Source organism: Cucurbita moschata, unplaced genomic scaffold, assembly GCF_002738365.1.
Source record: "Cucurbita moschata cultivar Rifu unplaced genomic scaffold, Cmos_1.0 Cmo_Scf00026, whole genome shotgun sequence".
Classification (NCBI taxonomy): Eukaryota; Viridiplantae; Streptophyta; class Magnoliopsida; order Cucurbitales; family Cucurbitaceae; genus Cucurbita; species Cucurbita moschata.
Genome location: NW_019268542.1, coordinates 1,115,443 through 1,122,354, shown reverse-complemented (window position 1 = coordinate 1,122,354; position 6,912 = coordinate 1,115,443). Strand labels below are relative to the sequence as shown.

The 6,912-nt window shown below is 41.3% G+C and overlaps 1 non-coding gene across 1 annotated transcript; it reads left to right on the top strand.

Moving 5' to 3' along the window:
- The first annotated feature begins 6,230 nt into the window (after nt 1-6,230).
- On the top strand, nt 6,231-6,370 carry LOC111462134. Its single transcript, XR_002713718.1, has one exon. It is a non-coding gene; the product is annotated as a small nucleolar RNA Z247 (small nucleolar RNA).
- The last annotated feature ends 542 nt before the right edge of the window (nt 6,371-6,912 follow it).

Genomic DNA, 6,912 nt, shown 5'->3' with positions numbered 1-6,912 from the left:
AGGTGGTCGACGACTCTGACTTGAGTGGGTTCGTCCTCGACTAGAAGAGTTGTTTTTGTGAGAATAAGAACGACCTCGCTGGTTGGTAAAGGAAGCAGGGTGGCTTCCATGGGTGCGACCACGATTAGTGGCTGTGAATGCTGTAGGAGTGGAGTCAGAGGACTCAAGGGAGCGCTGGAACAACTCAAAACTTTCAGCTTTAGAGACTAAATCTGCAAAACAGGGGATAGGGGTGAGAGCCATCTGAGCAGTAGAAAAAGCAGAAAATTCGGTGCCGAGTCCACGAAGGAACCAGTGCACTTTATCAATGTCCTCGACGGGTCTGCCAATGGCATGAAGTTGGTCACAAATTTTTTTGAAGGCACGGGCATACTCAGCAAAAGGTTTGGTGCCACGTTTCATCAACTGCAAGTCATCCTTGAGTCTCAGTTCACGAGCTTTCGACTGATGGCTGAACGTAGTTTCCAACGCAAGTCAAACGTCACGTGCAGTAGAGAGACCAACTACAACAGTCATGGCTTCCTCAGTGAGAGAGGAGAGCAGGAGATAGAGAAGTCGTTGATCGGCTGCTCTCCATGCCAAATATTTGGGGTTGAGTGTTGAGGAAGTTTCTGGTTCAAAGCGAGGTGGTGGAATCATAGTTCTATCGACATAGCCCAGCATGTCTTGACTCTCAAGGAGAGGGAGAAGTTGGCTTTTCCAAAGAAGATAATTGGAGGATGAAAGTTTGATGGTGATCATATGGATTAGAGTATTGAAAGGAGGAAGATGATAAGAAGATTCGGAAGCCATAGAGAAAAAAGGATCAGGGTTATTAAACCAAAGGGGCTCTGATATCACGTGAATGTTTGCTGAATCCACCACACCTAAATGGGGGTGAGAGTTCTCTTATTTATAATCATTTACAGAATACAGAAATATGGTAAATTACAAATAATATGGAAATAGCAATAAAAGGAAAGAATAATAAATGAATACAATATATTTGCCTCTAATAAAAGGGCAAATATGGTAACCCGTAATGTAAGGCAAATATAGATATTTGCCTTATAATGAACGGTCAACTATCCTTAACGTTCCACATCGATTGGAGAGAAGAAAGAGTGCCAGCAAGGACGTTGGACCCAGAATGGACACCGACGGTGTGCCAGTGAGTGCGCTGGGCCCCAAAGGGAGGTGAATTGTGAGATCCCATATCGATTAAAGAGAGGAACGAGTGCCGGCGAGGATGTTGGGACCCAAATGAACACTGGGCAGTGTGCCAGTTAGGACACTAGACCTCCAATGGGAGTGGATTGTGAGATCCCACGTCAATTGGAGAGTGGAACGAAACATTATTTATAAAGAGTAGAAACCTCCCCTAGCTTACAACTCTTTAAAAACATTTAGTGAAAGCCCAAAGAAGACACTTTTATAGTAGTCGTCCAAAAAAAAAAATTCAACCCAACTCAAATTGGAAAAAAGAAAAATCTACCCTAACCCAATCTTTATTGTTTAGATTGAGTAGTTCCAATTGAATCAGGTTCTCTAGTCATATGAATATCCATAGTTTATAGCCATCAATGTCCTACATTGGCTAGAAAAGTAAAAAAAAATTGATATATAATTTTTTTTCTTTGAAACTAGAAGAAAGTCGTGACTATGTTTACATATGGATTCCTACATCCTTACATTCCATTTAGGAATAGACGTATATACCTGTTTTTTACATGCCTGTCGTCACTTGGGATCCTATTCATCTCTTTTAGTTTCTATTGAATCGAAAAATAGATTTGATTGTCCATCTCTTTTATATAATAGTAAAGCATTCTCTAGATAATTCAAATTGAAGCAATTGGATTTGAACCTATATGACATGACTGAATAATATAAGTTAATGTTTAAAGTAAACAATTTCATACTATTGAGGAGATATGTCGATGATCGTTGTCCCTAACAAACAAAAATTGAATACATGTTTTGAGGTATTGAGAATTTTCTTTGTACCTTTAGCGTTAAAAAACGGGCATGAAATCGCACCTTAAACTTGGATAAATATTGTAATTTTCATATTAAAATTTAAAAAGTATGGTAAATTTAAGTGCAAGATTATTACTGAAAAGAATTACGGTTGTTCTTAGGTTAGGTTTGAGACATTTTTTTTAAACTCAACCCAATTATTTCAGTTGTCAATTTTTTCAATTCAAACTACTTTTATTCTATAATTAATCAAACTCGAGTTGGATTAGCTAAGGTTGTTTGGGCATGATATTTGAGCATTTATTTATTTATTTTTTTAATAAAAAGTAAAATTTAGTTCGTAAAATATCTACTTATTTATTTTCAAACATTTAATTAAGATTGTAAAATATCTATTTATTTATTTTCAAACATTTAATTAAGATATGCCACTCATTTTGACTATATATTTACAAAAATTATATTGTAAATAGTTAAAAAATTATTTATTATTTTTAAGAGTCGTTAAAAAATAAATAATTATGAAATTAAATTAAAATAAAATAAATATATGTATATATAATTGTATGATAAAAAAAATCATATTTTTTTAAAAAGTTAAAAATAAATTCGGTTGGGCTCATTCAAACTAATCTATTTTATGGGAACCAAAAACCAATCTAACCCCTAAATTTTCATTTATTTGAACTTAACCGAACCCAAATAAGTTTATAATCCAACCCATACTTAATTGGGTTGGGTTGATCGGGTTGATCGAGTTTTTTTTATCATCGACTTTTTTTAATATTCCGAGGAAGAATCACTTAACAAAACATTACGTGTGTTTCAAATATTTTAAATTAGTTAAAAAATGCCTATAAAATTTTTGAAAAATGAAAATAAAAAGTTTGAAAATAATCTAGAAAGACTGAATTAGCCTCCCCGATCGTATTTCTCCCGAGATTAAAGAAAAGATGGGCAAACTGTCTGTTCAGAGCTATCGTCCCACAAAAAAATATTCTTGTGATAGGGCCCGTGGTAAAAAGTACAGTGAAACTACTTTTCCTATTCTTTCCTCAGACCCCTGCGGATGTTCACTCCTTAAAATATCCCATATACATAGGCGGGCACGTGCCATGAATAGTGAGAAAGTTTAATATATATATATATATATATATATATTTATTACGCAGCTCACAAGTTGATGCTGTGGAGAAAATTGCAAGACAAATATTTGATACAATATTGGAAGAATCCACAGAGGAGACCGTGGTAGCACGACAAATATTCGATACAACGTCGGAGGAATCAACGCAAGAGAGGCGGGTTGTGGGGCAAATACTTGATACAACACTGGATGTATTGCTAGAAGATCATATCATTGATGTGAGACAACTATTTGATTCAATTTCTGATAAGTTAGCTCAAATAACAATGGTTTCAGAATGAATATTTGTTAAATTAGTAGACTTCATGTCTTTGAGATCACCGAGGCTATAGGTTATGGTTTTCGTGTCGTGATGGAAACTAATATTAGGGTGTTCTAATACGAATTTTGGTTTGAATTTGAAATGACTTTCGAATATTTAATGTGTTTCTAATTGAAAAAATGTTTTTAAGTACTTAAGAGATCATTACGAATAGTGTAACGACTCGAGAAAGAAAGAAAAAAAATAATATAATAAATAAATAAAAGAGGAAAATGAGAAAACGAGAAAATGAGAAAAAAAAACAAAAACTCAGTCGTCGGAAAACCCGCGAGTTTTCCGGTGACCACCGAGTTTCACGGAACCCACGCGAAATGACAGCCACAGCACGCCAAGCCCTCAGCCCACGACACCCAACACCATCAGGATACCTGCAAAGAGAGAAAAGACAGAAACTACGAGAGAGAGAGAGATTTCGAAAAAAAAATCGGCGAGTGTCCAGTTTCTCCGACGAACCCTCAAACCACCCTCAAACCGACACCAAACGACCTGTTACCACCACGAGAAGGGTCCCTAACGAAAGCACGATAACTCAAGGTGCATTCTGTGCTTCTTCGTAAACGCCGTCGTCGGTAACCGAGGTCGGAAAATTGGATTTTTCCTAATCGTTCATAGATTTGTGGTTTTAGGAACCTTTAGGCTGCAAGACTTCCAGAAAAGAAAGAAGGACGACAAATAAAGAGGAAGAGGAAGAGAGAGGACCGAAATCGGCAACGAAAACGCCGCAGGAAGGAGAGAGAGAAAGCTCACCGAAAAATCGGCCGAAGTCGGGTAAGGAAGACGAGACCCACGGATCCGGGTCAACCTGAACCCAGAACCCGAGAGGGTCAGCCCATTCTTCCCTCGGCCTCTGCCTTCGGCCCGGCCCAACTACAACGGTCCAAACCTCAGACCAGCCCAGAAGTTACGGTGCATTTGAACCAACCCGAGACCAGACCCACGGTCCAATCGAGCCGGCCTGCAACAAAAAAAAACTTTCGGCCCAGCCCAATAAGCCGAGGCCCAACTATAGTCTTGGCCCAGTAGCCTCCGCAGCCCGCGACTCAGACCACGACCCGAACCGCGCTTCGACCCGACGTTACCGCGCGATGTGGCTTGCTCTGCTGCTACCATGTGTCACATAGCGGCGCAGGCGGTCCCTCGGCTCGGCTCGGCGCAAACGGCTGGGCTCCCTCCAGCAGCTGTTCGGCTCGGCTCACCTGTTTTCAGCCCAATTTCCACTGTTCCGACCCTCCCGGATCTGTTTTCGGCCCTGATTAAGGTATCTGAAGCTGTTTTAGAGCCGTATTTCACATTTATTAAATTATAGGTAAATTAATTGTGAAATACTAACGGAAAGTGGTGAACGGTGTGAGAGGAAACAAACTCCGGCGACGTAGGAAGTAGCCCTCACGGAACGGGATCTTACGTTTAGCTAATTAGGGAGTACTTCGGCCAAGGCCAACCAAGTAAGTGGCCTTACTATAGGATATGCTAAATAAATTGTATGAATAATGATGATGTGTGGATTATGATACTTGATGATATGTGCAGTATATACATATTTTATTGAATGACGCTTGATATGTTTGATGCACATTGTGGCATTATGATGAGCATGATGATTGCATGATTTTTACCTTAATATGATGATGTTTTCCATATTGAGCATGCTAGATGATGATGAGTGTCATATTGCATCATGTCGTTAGATCGACATAGGACACAACCCTAAGAGCATAAAAATGATATTAATATAAATATCCACGGGTATGCGTTACCTAGAGTAACAAAGAGATGAGACTAGAGAGTTGTGTCAGAAGAGACATTACGATGGATTTAGAGAGACCTCATGCATTTTGTATGTTCATAAGCATAGGGCTACTTTCCCTAGAGATGATGGGTGACCAACCAAGCGTAAGAGTCCTCCCATCGAAATTCACAAGTGAGCCAAGCAAAGGTGCCAATCGAGTAGCATTTTGAGACACCACACCCTGATCATACCATTGATTATAGGACGGATTAGAGACCAGCTCAGCACCAGCAGCAGTTGAGGAAGGAACCAGCTTGGCAGATGCGACATTGGTGCCATCGAGGTAGCCCATAAGCTTCGTACTCCGTAGGTAGGGGAGGAGCTGAGCACGCCATATGATGAAGTTGTTTTTGGTTAGACGAATTGTGACAGCATGGTGTAGAGGGATTGGGCCAAAAGTCGCCATGGTAGTTGAGACGGTGTTGGAGATGGTGGATGGAGAGGAGGAAGAAAACATGGTATCAGAGCCAAGGTTTATTTTTTAAATGTCTACCATGTCTTCTTCCTCCTCTCTATCCACCATCTCCAACACCGTCTCAACTACCATGGCGACTTTTGGCCCAATCCCTCTACACCATGCTGTCACAATTCGTCTAACCAAAAACAACTTCATCATATGGCGTGCCCAGCTCCTCCCCTACCTACGGAGTACGAAGCTTATGGGCTACCTCGATGGCACCAATGCCGCACCTGCCAAGCTGGTTCCTTCCTCAACTGCTGCTGGTGCTGAGCTGGCCTCTAATCCGGCCTATAATCAATGGTATGATCAGGATCAACAGGTCCTTAGCGGCCTTCTCTCCTCCATGTCTGAGGAGATTCTTCATGATGTGGTTGCCGCTACTACGTCCAAGGAGGCGTGGGATACCCTGCAGTGGATGTTTTCATCGTCAACTCGTGCTTGCACTACTCAGATTCGTGTTGAGCTCGCCACGTCCAAGAAACAAGATCAATTTGCTGCAAATTATTTTTGCAAGATCAAAGGGCTAGCCACCGAGCTGGCCGCCGCTGGCTCTGCCTTGCAGGATGATGATGTGATCGCGTATCTTCTCGCTGGTCTTGGCCCTGACTATGCTCCCTTCGTCACCTCAATGACTACCAAGAGTGAAACCCTCACGCTTGATGATGTGTTTGCACATCTAATGACGTATGAAGCTCGCTAACTACAACACAGGCTAAACTTGAGTTAAATCTGGGATCTTCGGCCAATTATACTGGTCGTGCTGAACTTCAGTTAAATCTTGGATCTTCTGCCAATTATGCTAGTCGTGGTGGTGAGCAGAAGAATCGTGGGCGTAGGGATCGTGGTCGTGGTCGTTCTCAAGGTTATGCACCCTCTCGTTCTGCTTGTGATCGCCGTGGCCCTTCTGCCCGTCCTTCCTGCCAGATCTGCAGCAAAGTGGGGCATACTGCTATCCGCTACTGGCATAGGATGGATGAGTCCTATCAAGATGAACCTTCTTCTGCTCCTCCTACGGCACTGGCGGCTACTTCCTCTTACAAGATTGACCCAAATTGGTACAGCGACACAGGCGCTACGGACCATATCACCAGTGACCTGGATCGTCTCGCTGTGCGTGAACGTTATCATGGAGGTGAACAAGTTCAAGTCGGCAATGGAGCAGGTTTGCGTGTTTTGCATACTGGTCATTCTCTAATTAATACTGCTACTCATCCTCCTGCATTGCGTAATATTTT